Here is an 11,424-nt window from a genome sequence, read left to right on the forward strand (position 1 = left end):
CCATCACCAGCCTAACTGGAGTGGAATTCAACACTAAGAGGTAGTTTCCTCCCACAATGAAGAAACTCTGGTATGCATTTTGGAGGTGGGGAGGTGGGGGAGTGGGGGGTGGGGGCCGGGGGGCAGTGGTGGTAATGAGTGAGGCTCTGGCTAGGTATTAAATGCTTAAGTACTTGTTCTCTTTATGATATCACTAACTCCATTGGAAAACACTCAAAAAGTAAGAGCTACATGTGGTATTTTTCCAGTTTCCTCTACTTAGAACAGCCATGAGTTAGTAAACTAAGCTTTAGACTGTGCTTTTAGACATGGCCCTGAAGATTCCAGGACAAAGTTTGCCAACAATAATCAAAATGATTGCTAGGGGTGTGGAAGATGGCCATATTGCTGATGTAGGATGGTATTAGACACAAAGGCAATCATTCTGACAAAGTCCAAGTAAATAGTTTAAATGGTTCCAATGTTCTGATTCCTGGGAATTTCCCTCTTGAAAGGTTTGAGCTCAACTGGCAGCAATAGTGAAACTACTTTCTACACAAGTCAGCTTGGACCAACATCTAAAACATGGGAAGTGAAGTTTAAGAGGGATAGTAGGCCCCCCAATGTTACCTTTTATCTATTCCCACGGGATAGCCACTAGCCACTGAGTACTTGAAATGAGTCTGAATGGAGATGTGCTGGAAGTTTAAAATGCATAGCAACTACAAGAAGTACCAAAATATAAGCCCTTTAGTTTTTGTATTACATGTTGAAATCGATTATCTATTGGGTTAAAACTGAGTTTCATTTAATGGGATTATAGTAGGTGGTTTGTACTTGTGTTTCACATGTGTCTCGGACAGCACCATTCTAATGTCTTTATAAAGAATTTATAGGAGACTATGTGCAACAACCTTGTCATCTAGAAGCTTTCCACAAATGCTACTTCAGAAGTTGAGGGTTCTTTGGGATGAGAACTTGATTTCAGAGAATGAGACAAGATCACAAGATTGTTCTGTTTATACCACATCCCATCTACCTGGGAATTCCTAAACCTCAGACATGACAACAAAAATGTTACATCAGGTATCTTTAGACAGTGATTGTTTGTCCTTTAGTTGATCACACCTAGTGTAAACATCCCTCAAAGAATTCTCTACTGCTTCTAGAAACCTCACCAGCAGTAGCACAGACCAAAAGCCATCCTGGGCTTTTCCAAGCTTCCCCTTCCACTCAAAACCTGGCCTTGCTTCCACCCAGGCCATCCCACTGGGGAAGTGAGACCCTTCCTGCTACTGCAGTGAAGCTTCATTCCCTTCACTCCATCCTTAGGTTCTTCAAAAGCCCTTTCTATCATGCAGTTGAGGAAGATTGTGCCTGGATTCCATGTCAGATTTTAAACAAGCCTTTATGGTTTTTTTCTGCAAGGGAAATTTAGGCCAAAAGAGAAGTCTACTCAACACTTTTCAAAGTTACTTCGGAGAGTAACAGCCAGATATGAAATTCATTTCTGACTCCCAGCCAGCCTCCCCCCTCACCCTTTTCTGTGGAGAGTTGTGTGTTGCAGTTAAGCACCTTCGGCCACAGCTGGGTGTTTGTGTTCCTTCCTAAGCTGTGCTGTACGTTCCTAAGAGGGCAAGGCCTCCTTTCAGAGTGTGCTCAGCACAGGGCTGTTGAGTCTAGTTGCCTTCAGACCAGCCTCACATTAACACAAGCTTCAGAGAAGAGTTATTTGCTCCCAGCCAGTCACTTGCTGCAGTCACCAGTCTCCTGGACCTTGGCTCAGGTTTGGGAGGTGGGGGAAGGGAAAACTGACCTGGATCACCTCTGACCACCACAGCTCCCACCCACAGGCTTCTACAGGATTTTTCCCCTGGAGAAAAAAAATGTCAGCCTTTGGAGTTAAACAGAATCAGGTCCGTGAAAGGACTATTACGTAAGCAAACTGCTTTATGCCTTAAAGGATTCAGAACCATAGTGAAGGTTGAAGCTTCCCAGTGAGCCTTTTCTCCAATTCCATCTCCATTTCATGCAAGACCTCAGACTTGACAACACTGGAACAGACATCACAGAAGCCAAAGACCCAGAGTGAGTTCATTTCTACTTAAACTTAAGTTTGCCGTAGAGGAAATGAAATGAGGCCTAAAGATATGGAGTTTCCCTAGAAGCACTCGGAGAATTGAGAAGTTAATGCTGTAATCACAGCTGCAAGCTTGAAGTGTCTTCCTGAATGAGGACTTTTTTTCTTTTAAAACTAATGCGTCAATATTTTTTCCTTCAACAAGCTTAAGTATATTTTAAACACTTTCAAATTATGTTCCCTAGTACCTTGAATATTCTCTGGGGCAGTAGGCTGATAAAAATGTACATTTCTCCCCTGCTGTTCCTAGAGCAGGTTTTTTGTTATGTATCAAGATTGCACACACACAACACAAAGGTCCAAAAGCTACTGGCTTGAGTTAGGATAGCCAAACCACGGGAATCTACCCCAAAAACCGAGAGCACACTTTACACACTGTATGTTAAACAATTTGACAAATTATATTTTTAAAAAAAGGATAGCCAATAATGCATCAGCTACATGTAAGATTTATAGTGAGGTGGGGCTCTTGATATTCAGAGTGCTGCCTTTAACAAAAACCCTTCTGAGAAACTGCTTCTCTCCGAGGCACACATTTCGGTTTACTTGGTTACAATTTCTATCATTGAATTCTCACCTTTAATAGTTTTCCTACTCTTCTTGCTTAGTTCTAGTCTGAGTGGCTGATTACAATTAGGATAATGATAATGGTCTGACTACAAAGATTAGTGCTAAGAAATAAACTAAGCAAACAACCAATTTCCTGGGAAGGTAGCACTGAACTCTGGTGTGAAGCAGCTCTGGGTAACCACTGAATACTAAGCAGAAACCCAAGTAATGAGTTGAACGCAAAATCGTCTTGCCACAGCTGAAGAATTTCTATTAATACCACCCTAAGGGTTTGTCGGGGTTGGAGTTACAAAGAGCTAAATCCCAGACAAGTTTCAAGAAAAAACTTAAGAGGTTTGGGTTGAACGGAGCCCAGTGGCCAGAAAGCAGACAGAATGCACATCAGGCCACAGCTCAGCGGTAACCACACAGATAAAAAGGTCCTAGAGCATGGCCAAATTCCCCTTGGCAGAGAACCCTGCACTGCTCCAGGTTTTGTTCTAGAAAAAGTTTGACATTTAAGAGGCTTGGTGTTATTGAACCCCTTCTCCCCACTCTTCAATTACGGTCTTACAAGAGTGACTACTAACCCTTCATCATACCCTAGTTTGAGATCTAGAGCCAAGTGGCTCCAGAAGCCTATGCAGTAACACCAACATACAGACACCAGTTTTATAGGACTCACCTGCAGTGGAGTCCTTTAAATAGGCAAACAGGTGTTGTTTTGGTCTGCATTTTTAAGGGAGAAAAGCAAAGCTGTTCAGGGTCTCCAGTTAGTTTTCTACTGGGAAGTCAGCATTTGGTCCAGTAGTACACTGAAGTATTTTGTAGATTTGAAGTTGTGTATATGGTTTGCTTTTCATCTTTTCCTTTCACTTTTATATTTAATGAAGTTTACAGAAATGGAAAGGGGGCTGGTAGACAAAATATACCATGCTGTTCATCTTAGAATTCACTTAAGTTTAACTGAACTCTTCATTGCCAGTTAAGTCACCAGTATACCAGTTTCTGGAATTATTGGAAGCAGAGAAATTTTGCCATCAGTAAAGACACGATTACAGGTGAGACAGCTACAGGAGGAGTAACGAGAATATTGGTTTTCAGTGTTAGGCAGCCATGAAGAAGCAAAGCCATTAATTGCGATCCCTGGGCCTCATCCTGCTGGAGCACTCCCTCCCCTTACCCCAGTTCTAGTTATAACCATCAGTTAGCAAGCAGCAGCGTCTTTTGGAAAAGCTGGGACTCAAGACCCCAGATCTCATCGGTCAAGTGATTCTGCGTCAAGCAAATTGCCAACCCCAGAACTATACGTGTCTTGAGCACATGGTCTACAAGGGAAGATCTTTGCTCTTCTTGAGCCCGGCTTCCTTCACAAGTACATTAACAAAATTAATTCCCCACTGATAGGGGTGAGGGTAGACAAAGTTGTGTATCCTACTTTATTTTTCCAGATTTTTCTTAAAGCAGGTAGACCTAGGTATAGTTTAGATATAGTGCGTTTTTTTTTTTTTTTTTTTTACAAGAGACCACTTTGTCATACAGATGACCCACTACGATTTGCTAGGTAGCACTTGGGAAATCATCATAGTCCGGATTGTCACGTAGGATGCTCTTGATCAGTTTGTTACAAAGATGCCACATTATCGACTTCCTTTGTGACATTTTGTTAATAAGCTCAAGGAAACTTCACAATCCTCATGGTGCTTTGGGTAACCATCTAAGTCAAATTTCTTTACTATTCCAACTGCAAAAGCTCCTATCCGTTCCTCATCAGAAAAGTGATCTCAGGTGAGCAATTCTGACATTAAATGAAGAGTTCAGGGAGAGGTAAAACATTTCCCCCCTCCAGCTCCACATACAAGTAGGTAAGTTTCAACCTACAGGTTTTGTATCATTTTCAGGTCAGACAAGGGCTTGCAAAATGAATGTGGTTAAAACTTAACTCCCTGGTAAGAGGGCTCAAAAGCCACATGTGCTAGAAGTTTGCTTTAGTTCTTCACCAACTTATCACTAAAGACACTTCCTTCCCCCAAAGAAATGTAATTCCAAAGTATTCTACATTTTTCTCCCACGGTTTCCACCCAAGCCAATCTAACTTTTAGTCTCAACGCAGGGAGGAGGTGGTTTGTCCTCACTTTTAGCCATTAGTCTAGACAGGAGTTTCCAATAGAGACTTTAGGACTCCTACTGAACGCTAGAAAGAAAGTATCTAGGAAATTTTTGTGAGGAAAGCTAGATTACTGAATCTGCTTTGAACGTAGAAGCTCTAAACTTCTGTCCTTTTAAGGCTTATACAACTGAAGTTAGTTGGAAGAGTGATTTGATCAACCATCTTCTAAGTGGGAGGTTAAACAAGTCAGTTAACAGCAGGTGACTTCTCAGCGAGGTTTGAGCACGAGAGAAGAAAACTCAAAGTTCAAGGTTCAATGTTGTCGCTTTTTTTATATTTTTTAATGTTTAAGGGAGAAAGAGACAGAGTGCAAGCAGGGGAGGGGCAGAGAGAGAGGGAGACAGAATCCGAAGCAGGCTCCAGGCTGTCAGCACAGAGCCCGATGCTGGGCTCGAACTCACAACCTGTGAGATTAGGCCCTGAGCCGAAGTCGGATGCTTAACTACGCCACCCAGGAGCCCCAATGTTAAGTTTCTTTAAAGAACCGCCCCTCCCCCCCCCCCCCGCCGGACTCCCAATAACCATAAGTTTGTCCTCTATCTGTATTTCGAGGAAGACATGACTGATAAAGTGACTTCAGGAAGTGGCCATAACATCCTACATAACATAACAAAGAGAGATTTTCGGTCTGCAAATGACTGCTTTCGAGTTCCTCGATCTGTTTGCTTAGATACCCGTCTTTTTCTTCATTGTCCTTTCACTTCTAAAGTAAGCTACCCAAAATTTCCCTTGAGATCCAACGAGAAGTTTGGTTCTTTCCACCCACCCCCTCCTTAACCCTCAGAGAACCCCCTCAGCTACTAGTACGCCTGTAAAACCGCGAACTACTTCACTCAGTGACCTATACACCCCAACCCTGCAGCAGCACGGCAAACAGCTGCTGCCGCCAGCCAGCCTCCTTTTTATATTCAAAGCCCCGCCTTCTTCTTGGGTGCGGACCAATGAGAACACCGAGGAGCCGGTCTACAATTGGTCCGTGATTTCCGGCTGGTGAAAAAAAATAGCCTTCCAAATACCCGGTTGCCAGAGCCTCAAGCTTTAGGCTTCTCACTTTAAAGAGTCAGTGCTCTCCCTCTGCTTTTTTTCCTGCCTGGTAAAGGTCACTGAGTTGTTGAAGACATTGTGAGGGAATATTTTAGAGTCATCTTCCAAAAGTGGCTAGATCAACTACCCCTCTAGCACTTGGTCTTAACGTGAAAGATTTTGTGAGCCTTAAGGAGAATCAAAAGGAGAACCCTGAGGGGCCGACGCATGCGCAGAGCAAAGGCTCAGGTAGGCTACCTTATTTCTTGGCCTGAGGCATCGATTGGGCCCAAGGGTAAGATGCAGGTGCCTCTCTGGCACTCTCCTCCCTCATGTACTTGCTACTCTTCACCAGGATGCAGATGGTAGCCACCAGCTTGTCTGCAGCGAGTAGCTCGCCATTCACGGGGACTGCTGGGCTTTGGCCTTTTTGTCTTCTCTCTGACCGCTTTCAGTAATCTGGAGAATCTTGTCTTTGGCAAAGGATTCCAAGCAAAGATCTTCCATGAGATTCTTCTCTGCCTCCCGTTGGCTCTTTTTGCATCCGGCCTCACCCACCGAGTCTGCCTCACCACCTGATTCACATTCTCCATGGTTGGCCTATGCTACATCAACAAGGCCTCTTCCACTCTGTATCAGGCAGCAGTCCCAGGCCTCACACCAGCCAAAGTCACAGGGAAGGGCAAAAAGAGAAACTGACCCCGAATGTCCAATAAGGTTGATTCTTTGTTTAAAACAAAACAAAGCAAAAGGAAATATGAGTAGCTTTTTGGTCAGACACTGGTGTTAGAGTCAAACATCCTTACCCTCAGACAGTGCTAATGATCTTCATGCTCACCTGTGTGTGTCATTCATTTATTTTTTTCAATCACAGCTCTCATTAAAGCCTATGATTCAGAGGAAGCAAGAAGTGACCTAGTGGGAATGGGTTTTGTCTGTGTTTCTCAGAATCCTCAGGATACACATGTTTCTGAAAAGCTCATTCGTTTGTAAATTTGGGGGTAAAAAGTACTATGTTTAGACACTAACAATCCAACTGATATAAATAAGTGATTTAATTAATAGAGGAAGAGAGACAAAACTTCCTTACAGAATAATTTGAAATGATATATGTTCCTGCTCCCCAGTCCAAGAGGTGGAGTTTAATTCCCCTCCCTTTGAGTGTGGGCTGGGCTTAGTGACTCAGGTATCTATAGAACAGAGTAGAGAAAGGGAAAAAATAATAATTTTACATACACCTGAAACTAATATTATACCATATGTTAACTAACTGTAATTTAAACTAAAACTTAAACAATATTACAGTGAAGAAACCTGGCAAACACGACCTTAACCAAGTGATCCAGGTTAATATCACCAGCGGTAAGTCATGTTGCTATTAAGTACCTTTTGGTATAATGAGAAGAGCACTCCATCCCCATGATATTCCTCTTCAAAACCCGTAACTCCAATATAATCATGAGAAAAACATCAGACAAAACCAAATTGAGGGACATCCTATAAAATCCTGATCAACACTCTTTAAAACAGTCAATCAAGGCCATGAAAAATAAGGAAACACTGAGAAACTGTCACAGACCAGAAGAGACTAAGGGGATATCACATGGAATCCTGAAACAGAAAAATATATTAATAGAAAATTTGATGAAATCCAAAATGTTTGGAGTTTAGTTCATTATATGTGTGTGTGTGTGTGTGTATGTATATATATATATGTGTGTATATATATATATATATATATATATATATATATATATATATATGCATGCTGTGCTTTGCCCTCAGCTTGCCTTTGGCTCCCACATCATTCCCCCCTGAACCATTTTGACTCTCTCTCTCTCTCTCTCTCTCTCTCTCTCTCTATATATATATATATATATATGATGTTGATCTTTTAGTTTTGGCAAATGTACCATGATTATATAAAATGTTAACATTAGGGGAAACTGGGTAAAGGGAATAGGGAGCTTTCTTTACAGTCCCTGCAACTGTTATATAAATCTAAAAGTATTCATAAATAAAACATTTGAGATGTCTAGGAGTGAAGAGAACCCCCTTGGACCGCCCACTTCAGATTTCCCCATGGTGTCCCAGGACGCTATCAGAAATACTGGTTATTTTACCAAGGCTTTAACTGGAATGTCATATTTGAGAGTGACATGCATAGACTCCAATATGACCAGACAGCTTTAAGGAACTAAGGTTGACTTTATGAAGCTTGGAACCAATAAAGGCCCTTGGAAATGTTGGCCTGATACTTTGGTAACAGGGTTCCCAGCAGCCTTACCAGGTGAGTAAAGAATGTCATTTCCTGGCAGGTGCAGGAACCTCAGGATATCTTGGGACCTCATGAAGAGGAATTCACCCAAATCTACAGGTATTGTAGACATGTCTGATGGCAAGTATTTGGCTTGACTTCTGGCCTGGAGAGTCTACTAAACGTTCAATCTAGCTTCCTTATGAAAAATTACAGCAAAGCAAATTTAAAAGATCTATATGTTCAATTGCTATTCTTGCTGAGCTTGTATAAATAATTAAGCCGAGCTTGTTAAAACTGGACTTGTTTTACGAGATGAATTAGTCTTGATTTGGCTACCTCTGGAAATGAGGGTAATTATAGAGAAAAATTATGTTTCAATAACTCATCTCTGTAGATGTTAAATTTTAATACTATTTAGATCCTAATTTTTCTGGTTTCCTCAAACATTTGGCTGTGGCTCTCCAAACTAAGGTTTCCAATCTTCTTCCAAAAAGCCTTTTCTTCCTGTAAACCTATCAATAGGTAAAGACTATAGTGCTTTACTCATAAATTTCTAAATGGATATGCAAACCACATCTTCCCTAAACCTGATCTGACAGTTACTGAAACTCATCCCATATAAACCCAGGAAACATGGTTTATTTAAAGAATTGAAATCCTAATACAGCTGAGGATTTAACCCCAAAATGGAAGGGCTCCTACCAGGTCATATTATGTCCCACTGCCGTAAAATTAGAAGGACATTCTCCATGGGCTCCTGTATCAATAATTAAACTGTACCTTCCTCACAAGAATATAGTATGCCAGCTGACAGGCCTTCTTATTCCTGTGAACCTGTGGAAGACCCCAAATTTATCTTCAAATGACAATGAAGGACTTGAGGAAAATTTGATTAACTATCAAAGGCTGTTTTTATTGGGCTTTTTCCAATAATATTAACCATATTTTGTTGTCTTTTCCAGTGTCTCCCTGTATGTAGCCAAGACTCCTTCACTGCCATAATTTCCAGCTGATAGAGAAACCCACAGGAATTTTAAAGATAAAATACAAGTCTTCAAAATCTTATGCCTATAGCAAGCTGCTTTAAACTATACCTCCTCTAGACTTGGTATAAGCACTTTTCCATTTTTAGAGGTAATTTAGAGCAAAAGTTTGAAAAGTGGTGTGTTTAGCTAGATGAATCCCAAAGCTGTTTGGAGGATGGGATAAGGCCAGAGGCTAAGAGGCCAGTTGGAATTGAACTAGGGTATAACAAAGCAAGAAGTCTAAGGCAATAAGCCAATGGACAAGTAGGAACAAATTGACTTTTTTATTTCTGTGATTGCTACCAGTGCTTTCTGGGAATTTGCTAATTCCAGTCATCCATTTTCATCTTGAGTGTTCATGTATCTATAGTCAGGAGAGAGAAGATTCTCTTCTGAGGCAGTCAGGTAGCATCAAAATTGCCAAATATGCTTGCAAAGTATGTGGTTTTAAAAAAACAACACCTAAAAGCCAAAAACAAAGCACATTACCTACTATGGGAGATACAGTAAGTAGTAAAGAACATGGACTATAAAGGGGGACAGACCTGTGTTTAATTCTCCACTAGATTTAACTCTGCTTACTAGCTCTATGTTCCCACACTAGTTAACCTCTGTAAGCTTCAGCACCTCATCTGTGAAATGAGAATAGAGTGCTTACTCATAAGATTATTGTGAGAGTTGATTAATAACATGTATAAAAAGCATCTAGAATAGTTCATGGCATATACACAGCACTTACTATTACCTAGATATGTTCTACATCCAATCCATATTGACTCATTTAATCCTCACAACAATCCTGTCATTCATCTTTATGTTCCAAATGGAGAATCTGAGCCACAAGACAATGAATAATTGGCCCAAGGCAACATAGCATATAAGCGATGGAGCTTGATTCCAACCCAAACAGTCTGGCTCTAGAATCTTTGCTTTTAGCCAGAACACTGCACTGCCTCTTCTGTTATCAGAAAGGAAGCAAGAAGAAAGGGGACATGGCATGCTGAGAGGTCCAAAAACAGGTACCTTGATAGGAGGGAAATGGTCAGCTCTACCATGGTACTACAAATATATAAATAATGCAGGTATAAATTGGGAATGATATCAAACTCATGTCTAAAAGCCAATTGGAGTGGTAGCACTTTTCTGCAGGCCCAAAAGTCAGTGAGAACATTCCTTTATAAGTCATGTAATAACACTGTAAAAGTAAAGTTTACCAAATTAGAGACATGCCCTCCCCACATGCTTATCCCAGCATTTTCTCAGTTGATTTCCTGGACAGAAAGCTCAAATACCAGACAGTCCAATTCAAAACTAGACCCGTGACAATCCTCACTGTAGAGGAGCCAGCCAACATTCCACACTTAATCATCTTTCTTCAAGGTGAAAGCCAACCCAAGCCTGAGGCAACATTCTTGAAGGCTTCTACTGCTTCCCAGCCTAAGTAGAGGGCAACCACAAAAGTGAAGGCCCAACTTGGACTCCTAATTTGACAACCCCATCTCTAATTTACTGTTCAAATGTTACCATCCTTTGAGTCCTTACTCTGAGCCGGATGGCCTATACTTTGACTCATTTAATTCACCCTTGACACCCATGAGATTAATATTGACATTACCATTTATGAATGAGAAAATTCAGGTTCAGGGGGATTAAACAACTTTCCCTAAGTTACACAGCTAGTGAGAGTCAGAGCCAGGATTTAAACCTCAGTTGTTCAAATTCCAAGGCCCTGCTCTTCAGCACTAAGATATACAGTTGAGGTTGTCAGGAAAGTGTATTTGAAGGGCAAAGCCAGTAACAACTTGTCATGGCCTTATTATCCCTTTTTCCAATGAAAGATCCCTAACACCCACAAAAAAATAGAGAGAAAAATGGTTCTTTCTGCCACAGGAGCCATCCGTAGGGACAGGCACAGAGAGAAGAGGTGCAGGAAAAGTACTCCAATTTTTTTTTCAACAGCTTTATTTCAATTCTGTTACTTTTGAACCAAGGCAAACTGCTAGACTCCAAATCCTACTCAACCTTTTTGTCTCCTTTGCCTCCACCAAAACCTGAATTGGTGAAAGAGGAAACGGAGGAGAAAAAGGGTTTGTGCAAAGAACAATTCCAGTTTCAGTTTTCCTAACTCATTCTAAACTGGACTAATTCCAATAGGTTGTTCACTAGAACTAATTGCTGCTCTCAGTGCATTCTGATGCCTGCTTGGATCCTGTGCCTATTCTTTGAAGAACAAAGGTAGCCAGGGAACAGGTGGTGGAAGGCGGCCACCATCCCTACA

At 41.3% G+C, this 11,424-nt stretch overlaps 1 pseudogene; it reads left to right on the forward strand.

The window, feature by feature from the left end:
* The first annotated feature begins 308 nt into the window (after positions 1 to 308).
* On the forward strand, positions 309 to 6,681 carry LOC121038957 (keratinocyte-associated protein 2-like; annotated as a pseudogene).
* Positions 6,682 to 11,424: the final 4,743 nt, after the last annotated feature.

This window comes from Herpailurus yagouaroundi, unplaced genomic scaffold (assembly GCF_014898765.1).
Source record: "Herpailurus yagouaroundi ecotype Mexico unplaced genomic scaffold, PumYag 28, whole genome shotgun sequence".
Lineage (NCBI taxonomy): Eukaryota > Metazoa > Chordata > Mammalia > Carnivora > Felidae > Herpailurus > Herpailurus yagouaroundi.